The sequence below is a fragment of the Bos taurus genome, chromosome 1 (genome assembly GCF_002263795.3).
Source record: "Bos taurus isolate L1 Dominette 01449 registration number 42190680 breed Hereford chromosome 1, ARS-UCD2.0, whole genome shotgun sequence".
Lineage (NCBI taxonomy): Eukaryota > Metazoa > Chordata > Mammalia > Artiodactyla > Bovidae > Bos > Bos taurus.
Window position 1 is genome coordinate 132,269,909 of NC_037328.1, and position 23,142 is coordinate 132,293,050.

At 39.7% G+C, this 23,142-nt stretch overlaps 1 protein-coding gene across 5 annotated transcripts in view; it reads right to left on the minus strand.

Moving 5' to 3' along the window:
• The window catches only part of NCK1 (NCK adaptor protein 1), a 76,332-nt gene extending 53,291 nt beyond the window's left edge, over nt 1-23,041 (minus strand). For 2 of the 5 annotated variants that reach the window (XM_005201881.5, XM_005201880.4), the window contains exon 1: nt 22,530-23,038. The gene's annotated coding sequence lies outside the window, so the exon portion shown is untranslated. 5 annotated transcript variants of the gene reach the window in all.
• Nucleotides 23,042-23,142: the final 101 nt, after the last annotated feature.

Below are 23,142 nucleotides of genomic sequence, written 5' to 3' on the forward strand. Positions count from 1 at the left end.
CCATCTTGGCATGGGAGTTAATATTTGCAAGTCACATATCTGATAAGGAATTGATATCCAGAATATATAAAGAACTCTTACAACTGAATAACAACAAAAAAAACCAACCCAATTTAAAAATGTGCAAAGAATCTGAATAGACACTTCTCTAAAGAATATACAAATGCCAATAAGCACAAGAAAAGAAGCTCAACATCACTAATCATTAGGAAAATGTCAATCAAATAAAATTTGCCACTGGCTTAAAACTCAATATTCAAAAAATTAAGATCATAGCATCAGGTCCCATCATTTGATGGCAAATAAATGGGGTAAAAAATATAAACAGTGGCAGATACTATTTTCTTCAGTTCTAAAACCACTGCAAACAGTGACAGCAGCCATAAAACTAAAAGACGCTTGCTCCTTGAGAGAAAAGCTATGACAAACCTAGATAGCCTAATAAAAAGCAGAGACATCACCTTGCCAACAAAGGTCCATATAGTCAAAGCTATGGTTTTTCCTTGGAAGGAAAGTTATGACCAACCTAGATAGCATATTCAGAGACATTACTTTGCCAACAAAGGTTCGTCTAGTCAAGGCTATGGTTTTTCCTGTGGTCATGTATGGATGTGAGAGTTGGATTGTGAAGAAGGCTGAGCGCCAAAGAATTGATGCTTTTGAACTGTGGTGTTGGAGAAGACTCTTGAGAATCCCTTGGACTGCAAGGAGATCCAACCAGTCCATTCTGAAGGAGATCAGCACTGGGATTTCTTTGGAAGCAATGATGCTAAAGCTGAAACTCCAGTACTTTGGCCACCTCATGCGAAGAGTTGGCTCATTGGAAAAGACTCTGATGCTGGGAGGGATGGGGGGCAGGAGGAGAAGGGGACGAGAGAGGATGAGATGGCTGGATGGCATCACTGACTCGATGGATGTGAGTCTGAGTGAACTCCGGGAGTTGGTGATGGCCAGGGAGGCCTGGCGTGCTGCGATTCATGGGGTTGCAAAGAGTTGGACACAACTGAGCGAGTGAACTGAACTGAACTGATGGTTTTTCCAAGAGTCATGTACAGATGGGAGAGTTGTACCATAAAGAATGCTGAGTGCCGAAGAACTGATGCTTTTGAACTGTGGTGCTAGAGAAGACTCTTGAGAATCACGTGGACAGCAAGGAGATCAAACCAATCAATCCTAAAGGAAATCAACCCTGAATATTCATTGAAAGGTCTGATGCTGAAGCTGAAGCTCCAATACTTTGGCCACCTGATGCGAAGAGCCGACTCTCTGGAAAAGCCCTTGATGCTGGGAAAGGCTAAGGGCAGGAGGAAAAGGGGCAACAGACTCTGGGACATAGTGAAGGACAGGAAAGCCCAGTGTGCTTTGTGTCCACTGGGTCACAAAGGGTCATACATAACTTAGTGACCAAACGAGATACCACTACCTCACACTTGTTAGGATGCTAATCCTATCAAAAAACAGAAAATAACAAGTATTGGTGAAGACATGGAGAATTTAGAACCCTTGTGCATCACTGGTAGGAAAGTGAAATGATACAGCCACTGCAGAAAAGTTTGGGGTCCCTTAACAATTGAAAATATAATCAAACAATTCTACTTCTCGGGATATACTCAAAAGAAATAACAGCACAATCCTGAATAGATATTTGTACACACATATTCACATAGCACTATTTACAATAACCAAAAAGTGGAAGCTACCAGAGTCTATCAACAGGTGAATGGGTAAATAAAATATGATATACACAATCAATGGAATATTACCAGCCTTAAAAATGATGTGCCACAATGTGAAGACATTATGCTAAGTGAAATAAGCCAAACACAAAAGGAAACTGTAAATAAGGTTCCTAGGTCAAATACATAGAGACAAAGTATGGTGGTTATCAGGGGCAGGGAGAATGGGAGAATGATAAGTTCAGTGTTTAATGGACACCAAGTTTCAGTTGAGGAAGATGAAAAAGTTCTGGAACTAGCTGGGGTGGTGATGGTTGCACAACACTGTGAATATACTCAGAGCCAAAGAACAATGGCTTAAAATGGTAAATACTATGTTATGAATATTTTAACCACAATTAAAAAATTCATACATGAATGTTCCTAACAGTATTATCTAATAGTCAAAAGGGAGAAACAATCCAAATGTCCATCAACTGATGAAAAAGGATAAATCTGGTATATCCATACAATGGAATATTATTCAGTAATAAAAATAATAAAGTACTAATGAATTAACAAAGTACTAAATACATGTTACAACATGGATGAACCTTAAAAACACTATGCTAAGGGAAGAAGCCAGCCACAAAGGACCACATGTGGTATGATTCCATTTCTATGAAATGCCCAGAATGAACCAATCTAGAGAGAGGAAGTGGAGTAACAGGAGGGCTGGGGGTAGGGCTGGTCAGACCGTGGCAACAGGAGTGGGGTCTCCTTTCAGGGGTGGCGTAAACATTCTATGTGTAACGGCTGCAAAACTGCACAAGTACTAAAAGCTACTGAATTGGACACTTCATCTCAAGGTATTTTTTTGATTTCCTCTTTGATTTCATTGGTGATCCATTGGTTTTTTAGTGGCATGTTGTTAAGTCTCCATGTAATCATTTTTTCCTCATTTCTCTTTCTGTGGTTGATTTCAAAATGGTATACATTAAATAGGTGAACTGTATGTATGGGAACTATATCTCAGTAAGCTTCTTTTTTTTTTAATGTCAACAGGGCCCAGGGACTGACTGGGACTGTAAAATGAAGCAAAGAGATGAATAAAAGAGAAAACAGAGACATCACAGCTTGAATTCTTGCTCTGACACTTATTAAGTGTGTGACCATGTGCAAGTTAAACTCTCTGTGCTTTGATAACATCTACTTACAGAGCCGTTGTGAAGATTAAACAAAGTAATATGTAAAACAGTACAGTGCCTGCTACACAAGCATCCTTTCCTGCCCTATCCTCCCACCTAACTTAATGATAGTTATATCTGAATTTTATAAAGAAATTATGTCCATTCCAGGTAGCAAATGACCTAAAAGTCATCAATTATATGCTACTGGCAAGACAATTTTCAACTGCTAATTCACTGCAAGTTGAAACCTGAGGCAAAGCAAAAGATAACCTTTAGAAGCTCCATTCACCAATTATCTCTCCGCTTCCCTTTCTCTTCCCCTCCTTCACTTTATACAGGTCTTTCCTTGCCTCCCTGACTTTTTACCTTACCCTTTATTCCAAACTACTACTCTTACTTACACATTGCTATTGATTATGAAAAAGCAACAATAATTTATTTTTTTCATAATAATACATGTGAAGATAAGAAAAGAAAAAATGAGAAACTGGTCAGGAAAACTATGTAACAATCAAACTTTTTTTTGGCAGGTTAGCTGCCAAAAAAACCCTAAACAAAAAGACAATGATGAAAATGAATGCAGGGAAGCTCCCACACCTTTCCTCGTAGGGCTCTCTTACTTGATTATCTGGAGACAGAATCTTGTGGTAGCTACATAAATGGAACTGGAATTTCGTCACACTACCTCTAACTAAGTTCCACTACCAAAAAGTCAAGTGCTCTTTGAGTTTAATACAATTTGACATATTAATCTATGCTTCCATTTTAAATATACCTTCATTTAATTTCAATGTTAAATAAGAATTTAATCTCAACCCAGTTTAAAGGACAATGCCGTTCAAAGAAGCACCTGCATTATAAATGCATCTGGAGTAAGATTCAGTAAAAGGATGTGGTTAAGAAGCATGAACAGATGAACTGTCATTGTACTGCTATGATTCTGCACACTTTCAGGTCAGAAAATTCCTACTAAAAACACTTCAAAATAAATTCATAAATGTTATCTACAACATTTAAAAAGAATGTGTATCTAAGAAAAGATGCTACAGCAAACCAAGAAGTCTTTTCTTCCTCTACAAACTACTTAATGTCTCCTTGATGGTTAATTGTATTGTCTTATTGAATTTCACTTCAAAACGTTTACTGGGCACTTAAGGAAAAGAGCAAGTACACTAAGTGCTTTTAATATAATATGTTAATAATCCCCACAGTGACCTTATGAAGCAGACATTAATACTGCCATCACAAGGAATAGCCACACTGCTGCTAAGTCGCTTCAGTCATGTCCGACTCTGTGCAACCCGAGACGGCAGCCCACCAGGCTCCCCCGTCCCTGGGATTCTCCAGGCAAGAATACTGGAGTGGGTTGCCATTTCCTTCTCCAATGCATGAAAGTGAAAAGTCAAAGAGAAGTCGCTGAGTTGTGTCCGACTCTTAGCGACCCCATGGACTGCAGCCCACCACGGTCCTCCATCCATGATTTTCTAGGCAAGAGTACTGGAGTGGGGTGCCATTGCCTTCTCCGGCAATGGCACACTAGCAGCAGTCAAGTTAAACTTCTTTCCTGAAATGCCTTGGCTTCCTTAACCCTGTATTAAGTTGGTTCTCCTCCTCCCTCTCTACCTACTCCTGATTTCCATTTCTGGCTTCTCTTTTTTTTCTTCTCCCTTTGCTCTTATCAGCATACACACTTTCAGTAGATCATCCATTTTCGTGGCCTCATCTTTCCACCTTAGTCAACTGATTCCCAGATCTAAAATTTCAATCGTGTGCTCTAATCCAAGCCACTGTTCCTCAATATTTCTACATGAAAAGTCTTGCTATCACGTCAAACTCAACAGTATGAATCCCAACTTATCATTAACTCCAAAATGCCAACTCTTCTATCCTCTTTGTGCTGAGTCATGTCCAACTCTTTGCCACCCCATGGAATGTAGCCCACCAGGCTCCTCTATCCTCTGTACTCATCTGTAAATTACAAACCATTATCATTCCCTTTACCCAGACTCCCCACTTTAGTCACACAGCAATTTGCATACATTTTTTCCTTTCTTGTCTATCCTTTTCTATTTCATTGGCACTGCCACAACTAAAACCCAAGCCCTCAGCAATTCACCTGAACTACCATTAGAAGTGTTCGTTATAATTAATTCACTCCAACCTCTCCATTTCAGTCTGTTCAGTATAATGGTCATTCATTCACACAACACATTTACGGAATGACTAGAGTGTGCTAAGTATTGGCTGGGTATTGCAGGGGTAAGTGAGAAAGACAACTCTTGCTTACCTAAAGCAAACAAATTATTTTTTCAAGTAAAATTAAGGATTGTGGTAAATGCTGTGCAGATATAAACATAGTGCTGTCCTAAAAGAGAATAGGAGAGCTATTTTTGTTTGCGATTTTAGTTATAAATGGATTTTAAGCTGATAATGAAGATGAAAATGAGGAAGTTATCTAAATATTTAGAGTGCTTCAAGCAAAGGAAACTGCAAAGCACACAGGCTCCAGCAGGAAAAATGTTTGGTGTGTTATGGAAAATAACCTATTCTAATATAACTTGAGAATATTAAGGAGGAAGTGGTACAAAATAAGGTTGGAACAGATATAGGCTTATTTTATTCTACAGGTAATAAAGTTATTAAAGGGTTTTAATCAGGGCTGGGCTGTGCTGTACTCAGTTATGTCTGACTCTGCAACTCCATGGACTGCAGCCCGCCAGGCTCCTCTGTCCATGGGATTTTCCAAGCAAGAATACTGGAGTAGGTTGCCAATTCCTATTCTAGAGGATCTTCCAGATTCAGGGATTGAACCTGCCATTTCCTATACTGGCAGGCCGATCCTTTACCACTGAGCCACCTGCTGCTGCTACTGCTGCTAAGTCGCTTCAGTCGTGTCTGACTCTGTGTGACCCCATAGACGGCAGCCCACCAGGCTCCCCCATCCCTGGGATTCTCCAGGCAAGAACACTGGAGTGGGTTGCCATTTCCTCCTCCAATGCATGAAAGTGAAAAGTCAAAGTGAAGTCGCTCAGTCATGTCCAACTCTTAGCGACCCCATGGACTGCAGCCTACCAGGCTCCTCCGTCCATGGGATTTTCCAGGCAAGAGTACTGGAGTGGGGTGCCACTGCCGGGAAGCCCTTAATCAGGGGAGTTCTAATCTAATACACACTGTGACAGAGACTGCTAGAGCTATTGCTCATGAATATCTATGTTTTCTCATTAGTACAACTGCTATACAACATTTCTCAGCAGCCTCTGTAGTTGGGCGGAGTCATGGGACTCAGTTCTAACCAATGAAATGTGGGTGAAAGTGACGTATGTCACTTTCTGAGCAGACCCCAGAATCTTCCTCCATACTTGCTTCCCTTTTCAAGACCATCTCAAAAGCTACATTGTTATGTGACAGTGATAACTTAAAAAGATAGAGGAGCCTACGCCTCTGAATTACCACAGAGTAGAGGCAGCCCCACTCCTACTCTATTCACACAGGGCCTTCCCTAGTGGCTCAGTGGTAGAGAATTCACCTGCCAATGCAGGAAATACGGGTTTGAGTCTTTGGTCGGGAAGATCCCTTGGAAAAGGAAATGGCAACCCATTCCAGAGTTCTTGCCTGGGAAATCCCATGGACAGAGGAGCCTGGCAGGGTCCATGGGGCCACAAAAGAGTCAGACATGATTTAGTAACAAATCCTCCACAACACATATACAGTAGACTGATGTGAGAAAGTAATATAAACTTCCATCATGTTAAGCCACTTAAGATTTGTTGCTTAATAGAGCTGTTAGCATATCACAATTAATACAGAAATCTTAAAAACCATTCTTTGACTACTGGTGAAGAATTAGTTAAAGGAAAAAATAAAACAGTAGAAATATAAACTGGTCCATTAGACTACTTAAGACTCAACAACAAAAATTTTAAATACAATACTTACACAGACATTTCTCTAAAGATAAAAGAAGAAGGGAGAGACAGAGGATGAGATGGTTAATTAGCATCACTGACTCAATGGACATGAATTTGAACAAACTCAGGAAGAGAGTGAAGGACAGAAGGAGCCTGGCATGCTGCAGTGCATGGCATGGGGTGGCAAAGAGTCAGACAGGACTTAGCGACTTAATGGCAACAACTAAATATATACAAATGACCAACAAGCACATGAAAAGGTGCTCAACATCATGAATCATTAGGAAAACAACACTCAAAAGCATAGTGAGATATCACCTTGTATCCATTAGGAGAGCTGCTATCAAGAAAGGAGTGAAGGAAGGGAGGGAGGAATCATAGTTCCTCAAAAGAAAGTATCGCAGTTCCTCAAAAAAAATCAGAGAATTATCATGTGGTCCAGCAATTTCTGAAAAGAGACTTGAATAGGCATTTGTACATTCATGTTCATAGCAGCATTATTCTTAATAGCCAAAAGTGGAAGCAAACTAAGTGTCCATCAACAGATGGATAAACAGTATGTGGTATATATATTCAATGGAATATTATCAGCCTTAAAAAGGAAGAAAATTTTGCACATGAAGACTATGCTAAGTGAAATAATGCAGCCATAAAAAAACAAATGCCAGTGATTCCACTTACACGAAGTAACCAGAGCAAACAAAGAGAAACAAAAAGAACGAGAAAGGAGAATGCTGGGTGCCAGACATTGTGGGAATGGGAGAATGGCAAGTTGTTTAGTGAGTGCAGCGTTTGTTTTTGCAAGGCAGAAAAGTTCTGAAGATTTGTTGTACAACAATGTGAATTTACTTAACAATACTGAACTATATACACTTAAAACTGGTTAGAAAGGTAAATTTTATGTTATGAGCATTTTACCACAAATTTTTAAAAAGACATGAATCATTACATGGCATACCTGAAACTAATAAAATGTTAGTCATATCTCAAATAAATACTGACAAGAGTGCAAGTGAAATGATGATGGTGGCTTGGCAGCCTGGACATGAATGTTATGGTGACTGTGTAGACAGAGAACAGAAGAATTCAAGATGTATTTGGAGTTCAAAGAGACAGGATGGACTAGAAGTATGGGAAGTAAAGAAAGCAAGCAAGCTACTAGGTGAATGGCAATACCATTTAATGAAATGGAGTGGACTAGTGGAGGAAAGAAGGGAAAGGTGGAGTTTAAGAGTAAGAAATTAAGAATTTATTTTGATTAAGTTCAAAATCTCTAAAATATACAAGTGGCAATATAGAGGAAAAAGTTTGATATATGTGGCATACTGTATTTTTCAAAAATGGTTCAAACAGTATCTTCAATACTGCATGATTCTGTATGATTTAGACACAGCCTCTGAATGGGGGGAAGTGAGGAGAAGACAGGCAATTTCCCTAGCCTTGAACAATGGTATGCTTATTACTATGCAGAAGTGAAGCTACCCGACTTCCAAGGCTGTCATAATAAAAACTGTCACAGCTTCTGCTGGACACTCTAAAAAAGCCTGTTCTTGGAGCCCAGCCATCATGTTATGATGAAGCCCAAGCAGCCCTAGGTAGATATCCATAGGAGAGGAAACAAGGTCCCGAACCCACAGCCAGCCACAGAACCCCCAATCAACTATTAACAACTTGTCAGCAACATGAGTAAGCCACCTATAGATGATACCTCATGGAACAGATACAAGCCATCTCTACCCAAGTCCTGCCTAAACGTGGACCTATGAACAAAATAAAATGATCATTGTTTTAAACCACTCAGTTTTGGAGTGGCTTTTACAAAGTAATAGATAATAGATATAATCTATGACTCTGGACCTTGGAGCAGAGGTCTTGCATAGAGACAGAAATTTGTGAATCAACCACATACCAATACTATGCATAATCACGTGACACGATTAAACTAAGGGACAGTGCAAGAGAAAAGTAATTTCAGAATGAAGCTCTAAACTCCAGCTCTTAAAATGAGGCTCTTAGGCTTCAACTAAGTAAGCAAAAGACATCACTAAATCAACTTCAAACTCTTTGCCAATTGCCTAAATTAAGAGATACAGACACAAGGTATTCTAATAGTTTCATTGTCATAAAACTACAAAGGCCTTTTCACCTATTCAAATCCAGACTCACCGCTCTTTCACTTAGCAATCAGTTAGCATCAAGGGAGGAGAAGGCAATGGCACCCCACTCCAGTACTGCTGCCTGGAAAATCCCATGGACGGAGCAGCCTGGTGGGCTGCAGTCCATGGGGTCGCTAAGAGTCAGACACAGCTGAGCAACTTCACATTCACTTTTCACTTTCATGCATTGGAGAAGGAAATGGGAACCCACTTCAGGGTTCTTGCCTGGAGAATCCTAGGGATGGGAGAGCCTGGTGGGCTGCCGTCTATGGGGTCGCACAGAGTCGGACAAGACTGAATCGACTTAGCAGCAGCAGCATCAAGGGAATCCTCCCTCTTTATTACCTTAAGAATCCCACTTGTCCCTTTAGAATTCTATTTCCTGCTTTTATATTGCTCACCTTCTTCTCTCACTGACATTTACTCCTTCTTTTTGGTGGGTGGAGCAAATTACACAATAGCATTAGTGAGGAAGAAAATATTTGGAAACCTTGCATGACTTAAAATGTCTACATTCTATAGTTGTAATAATTTGGCTGGGTAAAGAATTCTAGCTTGGAAATCATTTTCCTCCAGAATTTGAGGGCATTGCTCAGTCTTTTGGCTTGAGAGAGTACAGTTGAGAATACTCAATCTCTGAAGTTGAAAGACCCATTTCTCCCCCTCTGGAAGTTTATAGATATTCTTTGGCCCATGTATTCCAAACTTTTACAATAACATATTTCAGTGTCTGTTGGTTAGTAGGCTATTGTCCCAGAGTTCACACCTACTCTTCACTGCTCTGTAGGGGCTGGAACCCTGCAAACCACATTTCTTTGCTAGCTGGCTTCCTGTTAGACTCTGCCCAAAGGGACACTAGCAAGACACTGGAAGACTGAAGGAAGAAACAGAGAGATACTCCTTCAGCTCAGTATCAACGGTCAACCTTCACTCTGGCAATAGCAATTATTCTAGTTATCAGCAACTGGTTTTCGGTTAACAACTTTTGTGTTTCTCCTGCCATTCCCAGACCAGCCTCATCAAGTCTCCTAAAATACTTTTACTTCCTGAGCACAACAGCAACTTCTTAGAAGTTTGAGTTCCAGTGCCTCAGGGACACTCTTCAGTATTTAATTCCAATCTCTTCTCTGTGTTCTCCTAAACCTAAGGGTGGGCTAGAAATTACTTCCTACAGTTAATTATCTTTGTGATACCTGAAAGTTCCCTTATTGCCTTTTCAATCCTCTAATTACCTAGTCTATACGTTTCTGAGGGCTGCTGTAGCAAAGTAACACAAACTAGACTGGATTCCAATAGAAATCCTTCTCTCAGTTGTAGAGGCCACAAGTCTAAACTCAAAGTATTGGCAAACAATACTTTGAAAGTACTTCAGTACTTTCTCAAAGTACTAATAAGAATCTGTTTCAGGACTCTCTCCTAGCTTCTACAAGGCAGGCATTCCTTGGTTTGTAGATGGCCATCTTCCCTCTATGCATACCTGTGTCCAGATTTATGTCTAAATTTCCCGGCTGTTTTTAAAGAATACCAGTTGGGACTTCTTGGTAGTCCAACGGTTAAGACTTTGCCTTCTAGTGTAGGGGTGCTGGTTCAATCCATGGTCAGGGAACTAAGATTCCACATGCTTTGCAGCCAAAAAGCCAAAACATAAAACATAAGCAACATTGTAACAAGTTCAATACTGACTTTAAAAATAGTCCAACTCCAAAAAAAAAAATCTTAACACCAGTCATACTGGGTTAAAGGATACTCTATGACCTTACCTTCTTACTTTAACTTGATTACCTCTGAAAACAATCTTTTCAAGTAAGGACACATTCTGAGGTACTACAGGTTGGACTTCAAATATCATTTTGCAGGGATACAACTTAACCCATTACATATGGCTAAATAATTCTTTGTATTATAAAAATTCTGTTATTAGTAGCACGGTCCTCATTTTCCTGACCAGACACTGATTCTGAGTACATTTATCTTTTTTCATTCATTTTCCTTGAGTACTTAGAAGACCTCTCAATATGTAAAATGATGTTCCTGAACTCTCTGGGTTTTCTTTTTTAATATTTCATGAATATTTCTTCTCTACACTGTTTTCTTACCAGCATTTTTGTTACTTGGAAGTTGATTTCCTGGACTGACTTTTGATTTGTATTGCTGTTTTCTTTTAACCTGTTTTCCATCTTTTCCTCTACTTTATTCAAGGTCTGCTCTAGGGCTTCCCTGGTGGCTCAGACAGTAAAGAATCTGCCTGCAATGAGGCAAAGCTGGGTTCAATCCCTATGTCAGGAAGACACCCTGGAAGAGGGCATACAACCCACTCCAGTATTCTTGCCTGGAGAATCCCCATGTACAGCGGAGCTGGACAGTCCATGGGGTCGCAAAAAGTCAGACACAACTAACACTTACTTCAACTTCTATTCTTCTAGAGTGTTTTCTTCTTGCTACTACCCTCTAATTTTCAAGAGCTTTTTTTTTTTTTTTTGCTCTGATTGCTCCAAATTCTTTTTTTCTATTTGTTTTGGTCTCCTGTATTAAAAAAGCTTTTCTCATTAACCCGGTGATCCTTGATTTGCTCATATTTAAAAGCTGGCCCCTAAAACTGACTGTGTATAATTTAAAAGAGTTTTTCTTCTTGGTTGTACCGATACCGAGAATCATCCTCTAAGTCAGCGGTCCCCAGCCTTTTTAGCACCAGGGGCTGGTTTCATGGAAGACTACTTTTCCATGGATCAGGTATAGTTTCAGGATTATTTAAATGCATTACATTTATTGTGCACTTTATTCCTATTATTATTGCATCAGCTTCACCTCAAATCATCAAGCATTAGATCCTGGAGGCTTGGGAACCCTGCTCTAAGTTCCTACTTGACTGTCAAGATTCTAGGCCCCAAGAGAAGAGACTTAAATAAGGTTCTAACATTGAGCACATTTATGTAATCCAAGTGTTCTCTGTAGGATACCTGGTCTTCAATTATATCTACTATCTATCCCTCTCTCAGAGACACTGCATTTTATCCACTGTAGAGGATAAACCTTCAGTCTTCTGCTGAGGTAGTAAAGAGGGGAGTCACTTAGCTATACAAATTGACAAAAATATCTAGGCTCATGCTGCTTTTTTTTTTTAAATAAGAGCTTACTGAGATATAACTCAAACACTATATAAGTGATCAATTTAGAGCATACATTTCAATGATTTTAGTACATTCAGTTGTGTTACCATCAATATTTTAGAACATTTTCATTACACCAAAAAGAAATCTGTACCCTTGAGCAGCCATTTCCCATCTCCCTCTTATCTCCCCAATTCCCAGACCTAGGCCACCACTAATTTACTCCATATCTCTATAGATTTGTATTTTCAAGACATTTCATAGAAAATAGAATCACATAATATGTGGTCTTTTGTGACTGGCTTCTCTCACATAAACATATTGTTAAGGTTCATTCATGCTACAACATGTATGAGTCCCTCACTATTTTTATTCTAATATGCATTTTATTTACCATTTATCAGGTAATGGATACTTGGGCTGTTTCTAATTTTTTGGCTATTACAATTGACTGAGCTGACTCCTTAAACAGGCTTTCAAACAATCCTATTTTTAGCACCACTCTAGGGTGCTTCTTCCACAACAATACCTGATGCTGCAAATTCCTGAGCCTGAGGATTCTTTTCCATTTTTCCCACTTCAGAACTGAACATTTTGAAGTCTACTAAGATGTTTCTTAGACCAACCTAGACAGCATATTAAAAAGCAGAGACGTTACTTTGTCAACAAAGGTCTGTCTAGTCGAGGCTATGGTTTTTCCAGTAGTCACGTATGGATGTGAGGGTTGGACTATAAAAAGAAATCCAAGCGCCGAAGAATTGATGCTTTTGAACTGTGGTGTTGGAGAAGACTCTTGACAGTCCCTTGGACTGCAAGGAGATCCAACCAGTCCATCCTAAAGGAGATCAGTCCTGGGTGTTCATTGGAAGGACTGATGTTGAAGCTGAAACTCCAATACTTTGGACACCTGATGCAGAGAGATGACTCATTTGAAAAGACCCTGATGCTGGGAAAGATTGAAGGCAGGAGAAGAAGCAAACGACAGAAGATGAGATGGTTGGATGGCATCACTGACTCAATGGACATGGGTTTGGGTGAACTCCAGGAGTTGGTGATGGACAGGGAGGCCTGGCGTGCTGCGGTTCATGGGGTCACAAAGAGTTAGACACGACTGAGTGACTGAACTGAAGATGTTTCTATCAGTCTGTTGCTTTCCAGCTTCCAAATTTCACTGTTTCTTCCATTTTCTTTACCTGTACAGTTCAAATCTATAAAAAAAAAATTCTATATGATAATCTTGGTAGGCTTTGGAGGGGAGTAAAAATTAATGTATCTTTCACTCATTCATCTTTACACAGAAGTCTTTTGTATAATAATCTAAGAGTATGTAGTTGTTCTATTAATAATAATTATTAATAGTATTCTACTATTAATAATTACTAAAGTTACACTCAGTTCAGTTGCTCAGTCGCTCAGTTATGTCCAACTCTTTGTGACCCCATGGACTATATATAGTCCATGGAATTCTCCAGGCCAGAATACTGGAGTGGGTAGCTTTTCCCTTCTCCAGGGGATCTTCCCAACACACGTAAAGTTACGCTAAAATATCCCAAATTATATTTGTAGATTTGTCTCCTTTTTAGTTCTGCCAGTTTTTTATCTGCCAGGTTGGCAAAAATTAGAATAACAATGCAAAGACAAGGAACACTTTGTTGGTAAATAGATAAATAGGTATTTTTTTCTGAATAGTACTTTGGCAACCATTATCAACACTCAAAACCTCTGTATCTTTGAACCTTGGTATTTTACACCTAGAAACTGATTCTAAAGCTCTTAATGTGCACCAAACATTGCTTAGCAGTTAAGAGGACGCATGAATTATCATATAAGTTCAGTTCAGTTCAGTCACTCAGTCGTGTCCAACTCTTTGTGATCCCATGAACTGCAGCATGCCAGGCCTCCCTGATCATCACCAACTCCTGGAGTTTACTCAAACTTATGTCCATTGAGTCAGTGATGCCATCCAACCATCTCATCCTCTGTCGTCCCCCTCTCCTCCTGCCTTCAACCTTTCCCAGCATCAGGGTCGTTTCCAATGAGTCAGTTCTGCACATCAGGTGGCCAAAGTACTGGAGTTTCAGCTTCAGCATCAGTCCTTCCAATGAATAATCAGGACTGATCTCCTTCAGAATGGACTGGTTGGATATCCTTGCAGTCCAAGGGACTGTCAAGAGTCTTCTCCAACACCACAGTTCAAAAGCATCAATTCTTCAGGACTCGGCTTTCTTTATAGTCCAACTCTCACATCCATACGTGACCGCTAGAAAAACCATAGCTTTGACTAGAAAGATCTTTGTTGGCAAAGTAATATTTCTGCTTTTTAACATGCTGTCTAGGTTGGTCATAACTGTTCTTCCAAGGAGTAAACGTCTTTTAACTTCACGGCTGCAGTCATGATCTGCAGTGATTTTGGAGCCCCCAAAAATGAAGTCTGCCACTGTTTCCCCATCTATTTGCCATGAAGTGATGGGACCAGATGCCATGATCTTAAGTTTTCTGAATGTTGAGTTTTAAGCCAACTTTATCATGTAAACTTTATAATAAACTTCTGAAGAATAAGCTTAAAAAAAGGCTTAAGCCCAAACAAATAGTGATGAAGTCTACCTATACTGGAATTTAAGTTGCCTGACTTTAGAATCTTTAAACTTATATATACTGACTCAGGGCCTCCCTGATAGCTCAGTTGGTAAAGAATCCGCCTGCAAGGCAGGAGACCCTGGTTCAATTCCTGGGTTGGGAAGATCTGCTGGACAAGGGATAGGCTACCCACTCCGGTATTCTGGGGCTTCCCTTGTGGCTCAGCTGGTAAAGAATCTGCCTGCAATGCAGGAGACCTGGGTTTGATCCATGGGTTGGGAAGATCCCCTGGAGAAGGGAAAGGCTACCCAGTCCAGTATTCTGGCCTGGAGAATTCCATGGACTATACAGTCCATGGGGTCGCAAAGAGTCAGACACGAACAACTGAGTGACTTTCACTTTCATTCTGACTTAAAAGGATGTTTATAAAAGACAAGTTAGAAAACAAGATGTAGCATGTGATCCTATTTTTAAGTTAGCATGAGTTTATACATTCATAGAAACAACTCTGGAATAAACATATCAAAAAATAACAGAGACTTCCCTAGCAGTCCAGTGGTTAAGATTCCATGTTCCCAGAGCGGGGGACATGGGTTTGATCCCTGATCAGGGAACCAAGACGCCACATGCCACATGGTGCAGCCAAAACAAGAAAAACACATAAACACTAAAGACAGTTATCATTTAGAGGAAAGAAAAGATCATTATACAGAAACCTGTGATGAGACTGCTCACACAATTAAGACTAAACATAACTTAGTTTTTCAGCAGCTAGGACTTAAAGGATAAGACATTTATTTCCTATAACAATGTAATTCCTGTTTCTCCCATTCTGCCACATGGCTTACATTAATTCTCTCATTTCTGACTGATATCAGGTGGAAAAATACAAGCGCGCACACACACATATAGACATATACTACTGCTGGAACAGCTTCCTGTCTAGAGCCGATTTATTCTGCCAATTATTTTACTGACTACAGAGAGCAGTTGAAAGTGGCTCATTTAAAATATGACTTGGGCCTGCTCTTAATACAACTGTCACTCTGCTGTTTTCCAAAGTATATGCACTCATGTTCTGCACTTAGGTGACAAGACAAAGAACAATGCACACATACACGCGTTATGTGTTGTGGTTTATTTCTTCAATATTTTGTGTCTTTTTGAGATTTTAAATTAAAAATATCTCGTATCTCTGAACAGAGTATATCCTACCGATTCTTAGTCATAATTTCCATGTTATGCACTAGACTAAATTAAAACAAAGAGCTTCAGGAAGTTCCAAGATTGTAAACTTAAACCTGAGTAGGACTAAAAGTAGTTATAGTCCAGAAGCTTTATTAAAGGAAATCAAAACCACTAGAACAAGAGCAAGGTACACACTTCTTCTGTAAATGGCCAAATAGCAAACGTTTTAGTCTTTATGGGCCACACATAGTCTCTATTACATATTCTTCTCTTTTTTACAACCCTTTAAAAATGTAGTATCATTCAGACTGGCTGGCTTCCCCACTCTCACCAGAATTAAAGACTGGCATGTACTCTTGCCTAGAAAATCCCATGGACGGAGGAGGCTGGTGGGCTGCAGTCAATGGGGTCGCTACGAGTTGGACACGACTGGACTGAGCGACTTCACTTACACTTTTCACTTTCATGCACTGGAGAAGGAAATAGCAACCCACTCCAGCGTTCTTGCCTGGAGAATCCCAGGGAAGGGGCATCCTGGTGGGTTGCCGTCTATGGGGTTGCACCGAGCAGGACACGACTGAAGAGACTTAGTAGTAGCAGCATACCCTACCAAAAGTAGAGGATTGAGAAATCCAGCCCCTCACACCAAAAAAAACTGGCAGCCAAATTTTCAGCACTGGAGCAGATTTTCGTTTTCCTTCACAAACCTGACCCAAGAGGAAAACACCTCCTGGACATCAATCAGGGTTTTCTTTAAAAATGGCTCCCTTAGGCCACCATCAAGTCTTTAAGTCCCCATCAATTCAGACTTTCACTCTCTAGATAACATCCAAGGATTACTGACACTTAAGTAAGCCTCCAAATGAAAAGCTGGAAACCAATTTAGAAGCAAAGAGGCTGTAAAAAGAAAAAAAAGTTTTGTTTTTTTTTTAATTATACTCAGAAATTAAAGACAAGGCATCCATGACACAAACACAAGATGTGCTCTATAAAAGAGAAATTTTAAGAGAAAAACAACTCTTGGAAAATCAAAATCTTCACAACAAAAAAAGGAAAATTCAACACCAGGCTTAGGAAATAAACTTAACAGAGTCCCAGATAAAATAGAGCAAAAAGACTAGGAGGTGAAAAGAAAAAGAAAAAGAAAGTATTAGAGGACTAGTCTAAGAGATCCAAACAAATAACAGAAGTTTCATAGAGAGAGGAGATACAAACAGGAGAAGAGGAAACCACTGTTATGAACTGAATTGTGTTCTGTCAAAATTCGTACGTTGAAGCCCTAGCCCCCAACGAGACTGCATCTGGAAATACAACCTTTGGTTAAAAGAGGTCATAAGGGTGGGGCCCTAATCCAACAGGACTGGTATCCTCCTAAGAGGAGGAAAGATACAGTTCTCTCCACAGAAGGCCCTGTAAGGACACAGTGAAAAGGCAGCTGTCTACAAACCAAGAAGCAAACTCATCAGAAACCAATCCCAGTGGCACCTTGATCTCCAGCCTCCAGAACTGTGAGAAAATTAGTACCGTTATTTAAAACAAATAGTCTGTGGTATTTTGTTATGGCAGTCCTAGGCAATTAATCTAACCATCAATTAAGAAATTAAAGAAAAATTACCAGAACTGATGAACATAATTTGGTAGATTTGGAGGGCACAATGAATAACATCTAGGGAAATGCACAAAACTAGATGTATTTCATGGAAGTATGCCAAGTCACAGTCTCATGAAATTAAAAAAACTCCAAAATGGCCAAAAGCATTAGGATCAGAAATCAGAATGTCTTCAGAATTCCTAAAACTGTTATAAACTAGAAAACAACAGAGAGATGCCTTCAGAATTTCTAAGGGAAATTATTTCCAATCTACAATACATTACTCAACCAACCAAATCAGTGGGAAGACCTACATAAATAAATGAAGGAGGGGTTATTAATACAGATCTCAACTTTTCACAGGAATCTACTGTGCAATATAACCCATCAAAATGAGTGGGGTCAAACCAATAAAAAAAATTATGATTCACAGAAAATAAGAAATTTAAGGCAAAGGGAATAGTTTTATGGTAATGGGGGAAATTCCAGGAAACTACTATAGACCAGCTAAAGAACTAGTTTGATCAAGTGCAAAAACTGGTAGACAAAAATAGAGCAATTCTACTCCCACATATATACACACACACACACACACTCTCAAAAGAAATAAGGGTGTATGTCCACTAAAAGAGTTTTAAGTAAATGTTCACAGCTGCTTTATTCATAACTGCTTTAAAAAAATGTAAATAAGTATTCATTAATGGTGATTTTTTTCCCCATATTTATTCATCCGACAAAATACAGTCATCAGTGAATAAGACCAACTACTTCTGCACCCAGCATCATGAGTGAATCCACAAACAAAAAGTTAAGTATAAGCAGCCACAAAAGAGTATATACAGTATGGTTCCACTTACATTAAGTTCAAGAACAGGTAAAAATAATCTATGGTAATACAGGTGAAAACAGTGATTACTTTGGGAGGCAAGAGGCACAGATTGGGAGGAAGCAGGAGAAAGCGTTCTGGAGCACTGGGAATGTTCTATACTTCGACCGGGGTGATGGTAATATGATGCCTACAAATGGAAAAATTCATTATGGATACACTGAAATTTGGGCACCTTATAATTTAAAAAAATGTAACAATACTGTCTCTAAACAAGTTTTTAAAGAAATCAATGGACTTTTCAAATGGATCCCACAACAGGAACTAATCAAAAGGAAAATTTTCTAAGGCCTTATACACAAAGATCTTTATTTCAAAGTTATTTATAATAGGTAAAAAAAAAAAAAAAATAGGAATAACACTAAAAAAACGAGTGCCATGCAAACTCTAGATTTCTCTGGCATAGGAGAGAAATTATTTGATGTGTTTTTATTACTAGCAGCCAAACTTAATACTTATTACCCTAAGGAAGCTATCTGCCAGACAGGTTCACAGGCTACAAGGCAAAAAGGAGCTTGACTATTCGAGCAGCCTAAAGGAAAAAGATAACGACAAGAGATGCAGATAGAAGCTGGCAAAAGCTAAATTATGGAAAGTTTCACAGGGCTTTCTAAGAACATGTGGAAAGAAAAATGAGGAAAAAAAACCTGACTTCCCAGGCAGCAAATTGAGAGGTGGTACAGAAGTGTTCCTAAAATGTACCTATACTGTATCTGGAAGTGATCATGCATTTCCAAAAACTTTTCCAATGCGTTGTTTAATTAATAAACTGTTTTCATAATATACCTGGAATAGGCATGAAGTACAAGGAATATTAAATTCTTTGTTCTATTTATTATCTGAACTGATCTAAGTGCAACATGATTTTGAAGCATGTACTGAGACTTTTGGAAGGCTGGTTCACCAAGAAAAAAAAAAACCTTTCTAGATGCATTCATTTTTTAAAAACATTTCCCCAAGCCATAACCTCACTGCTTTATTCAACTGGTCTGTTTGAACAGAAATTACTCACAGCACATTTATCCAATTTAGCACTCCTTAAGTACAATTTCAGGAATAAAGAACAAGAGAATCAGTGTTTCAACAGTTTATTTTAGCAGATAATTTATTTAAACAAATAAAAATAAGCCATTCACAAACAACCAAAAAATAAAACAAAAATAGCTTCTAATTTGTTTCAGGCCAAAAATGTCAAGCATACTCTCCTTAGATATTTCACCTAATTTATCTATGCTACTTGTCTTGTTACATAAATATTAAGAAAAATACCGAAGAAACTCTCTGCGGCTGTTTTTAACAGAAATTTTAGAGTTGGGGGAGGAGCAGAGTGTGAAGAACAAACATACAAAAGCTCTCCAACTTTCCAAGTGGAACAAATGATTTTCAGAATGTTCTGCTCAATAAACAAATTGCTCAATAATCTGGTTCTTGACAGAACAAAATGAAAAAATAGCAAAAGTGTTCCTGTTCTATCAAAAAGAGCATTTAGTTAGATCAATACACTCAGATGCCTTACAAGTAATACATCGTTCACATTTACTTTCAAGGCTCCCAAAGAGTTTCTCTTTTTCAAGAGATTCAAACTAAAATCCAACAGTAAAACTTGTAAGAGATTCACTTTTAATGGGTCATAGGACTCAACAGTGGACACACCAATATTATTTTAGTTAATGCTGTTACCATACCCAACAAGCTAGAGAAAGACTTCATGTAGACTTTAAATCACTGTTTCAATGATCCAAACAAGTCAGGTCATAAAGGTTCCCCTCCCCTCATACAGAAGTTCTGAATCTAATTAATACACAAAATGCAAAGTCATGTGAAGCAAACAATACAAAATGACACTGCAAGAGATGAAAAGAAGTATAGTTTCATAAGAATAAACACAGTTGTTTTTTTTTTTTTTAATATAGAGAACTTGAGTTAGGAAACCAAGTAGGAAATTAAGGTTTAAGTCAGCTCTGCCAGGGTCACTAGGTGAATTTCAGTCAACTTAGTCTGTATGGATTACATTTTCCCTATGTATAAAATGGAAGGATGGATTCCAACATTCCCACAATATTGTTCCATAGTATTACAATACAAGTCCACATATTAAAAACCAAACAAATGATAAAACAGGGCTGTGGGTTCAAAGGAAAGCAACAACACAGAGAACAGAAAGATCTAGAAGGCTGTGCGCAAGGACCAAATATGAAATGTCAACAAAATCTGACTTTACTTGCCACTTAATTTAAGGAGGAAAATTTCTTTTAAAAAATACTAGCAATGGCAACCCACTCCAGTGTTCTTGCCAGGAGAATCCCAGGGACGGGGGAGCCTGGTGGGCTGCCGTCTAAGGGGTCGCACAGAGTCAGACACGACTGAAGTGACTTAGCAGCAGCAATAAATAGGCAGTCAAAGTGTCAACAGACATGAAGGCAGAAAAATACACAATCTAGATAAGAACAAGAGATTGGTTTGTGTTCGGATGGACAGCTCCTATAGAGAATTACTGTTATCATCAGAAAAAACAGGTTTTGAGCAGACTGTTAGAAGGCTGGGAATTCTGAACTATACCCTCAATAACAGGGAACTAATGCTGGTTTAACAGTGAGGGCGGGTGGAAGCACTATTTTAGAACAAGGCAGAAGCCAGAACATACAAAGCAGGGAGAAAAGAGGCAGAAAATCCGGTTAAAAGCTACTGGGGGAAAAAAGAAACGAGTGGTTAGAACAGCTATCTGAAAGAAATTTCAGAAAATGGCTGACAAAAATTGGGCAATGTTATGTGGTGAGAGGAAGTCTAAGATAAAACCAGGGCTTATGCCTGGGTAGTTTAAGGCATGATACATATCACCAAAACAATGTCAGCATATGGAATCAGTTTTGAAGGAAGACTATAAATTATATCTTTCAAATAAAGTGAGGAACAGACAGAATTGTTGCCTTATTAAATAATCTTTGAATGTCATTTCTGGCCCTGTCAGTTGTCTTCCTAAAACAGCACAGCAAAGTATTGACAGAGAATTTGTTAAATGCTTAGTGATTTCAAGAGTTTCCTCCAATTCTACTTATTGACTAAATAAGAAAATCATTTAGTCTTCTGGTGTAGGCAGAAAAATATCTGATATTTTTCCATATTACAAAGGGAAATAAATTGTAAAAATTGTTAAACTATAAAAGAATAAAATAGACAGGATATGGATTTATTAAGTCTTCCTGACAAGTGATTTCTAACAACATTTGCATCAAATCTACCTTGAGTTTTGGCAGGGAAGTTCTCAAAGGTGCAAAAATCCAGTGGCCTACAATATATTTCAATATCTAACAAAACCTACCATGTATGTTTCAAGTTTTATTTTCAAGGACCTGAAAGCACTAGTAAAATCTAGACTAAATATTCAGAAAAACAAACACACAAGTTTAAAATGTAACATGAAAAAGCACAGCTGAGAAATCTTGAACATTCTGCAAACTGTTCACAATTTTCCAAAGAAGAAGATGGTAAAGTTTGCCATGAAAATGAAATAAAACTATTAATCAACCAATTCGTAGTTCTCGAGTTTCTATTAAACTATGAGTGGGATACCTATTTAAGAACTGAACATTACTGACAATTACCAAACAGAACCTTCTCCTTGGATAATTTTCCCATTTACTCTGTAAAGTCCCTGAAGGTTGAGACACAGCGCTTTCCATCTGCTTAATAAACTGTATGGTTGGTCTTTCTTACATCTACCAAAATAAGATTTTTAAAATGAATACCTCTTGCAACACTTACTCGTCCTGACTGGACAGTGAGTTTTTTTTGCTCACCACCCAAGATAGGGATAGAAATTTCTCCTTCAACTCATCCTTTCCTAACTCCCATGGTTTCTTGCCAAAGTTAACGGGCAGAATTATTTTTAAGTAACTAGTTCATTAGTGTGACACTAAACTGGGCGTCTAAAAAGTAAGGGTTCTCAGTCCCGCACAAAATTCAGCTTCCCGAGCTTCTAATGGCAAACTTTTGTGGATACACATAAGAAAGGTTACAAAAATCAACTATCAAGATACATTTTTTTCTCCCGGATATATTACAACTCAAGTCAAAAGCTTACAGCCCAAGTAACTCACGTACGAATCCATAATATTAAAATAACCCAGATTTCCCGACGAGGGAAACGGCAGGGGGCTGGGTGGGGGGGAGGGGCGGGAGGCGCATCCCGAGGATGTCCATCCTGCGCACCCGGAACGGCTCCCTCCCACTCCTAGAGGTAAGCGTCCCCACCACCACCACCACGTCCCTACCTCCGCGGCCTCGGAATGCGCCACAAAGCCGTCAGGACTTTTAGAGAGGAAAAGAAAGGAGAAGGGTGCACGCCACACACTCGACCTCCCAGTCTCCGGGGGCGGCCGGCCGCAGCGGTCACCCGGACCCGACGCTCCAGAGAGGGACAGGAAGGTGGTAGGACTACGCCGCACAGGGCAGTGGCCGGAGGGTCGCGCAAAGCCGCGAGGCAAAAAGCCCAGGCCCGACCAAGCGGCCTCCCCGCCCCCTCCGGCTTAGCTCCGGGCCGGCAGACGGCGCCCCGGGAGCTAACTTCAGCAGGGAAGAGGAAGCACCGCGAATAACGGGCTATGTGGATTCCCCGGACGAGAAAAGCCTGTCTTTGCGTCTGCCTGCAGGCAGGACCGTCTCACCTCCCCTCTGCCGAGCCCGGGCGGCGCCAGCTCACTTGAGGAGGGCAGGGACGCCGCCACGGCCGCCGCGATGGCCGTTACGGCACGAGGCCTCCGCTCTGCCGCCGCGTAGCTCTGGGGAGAGGGGCGGGGCGCGCGCGGCGGGAGGGCGGGGCTGCAGCGCCGACTGGTCGCGAGGCCCTGGGCGGACCCGCGCGGACAGGAAACCCACCTTCCTGCC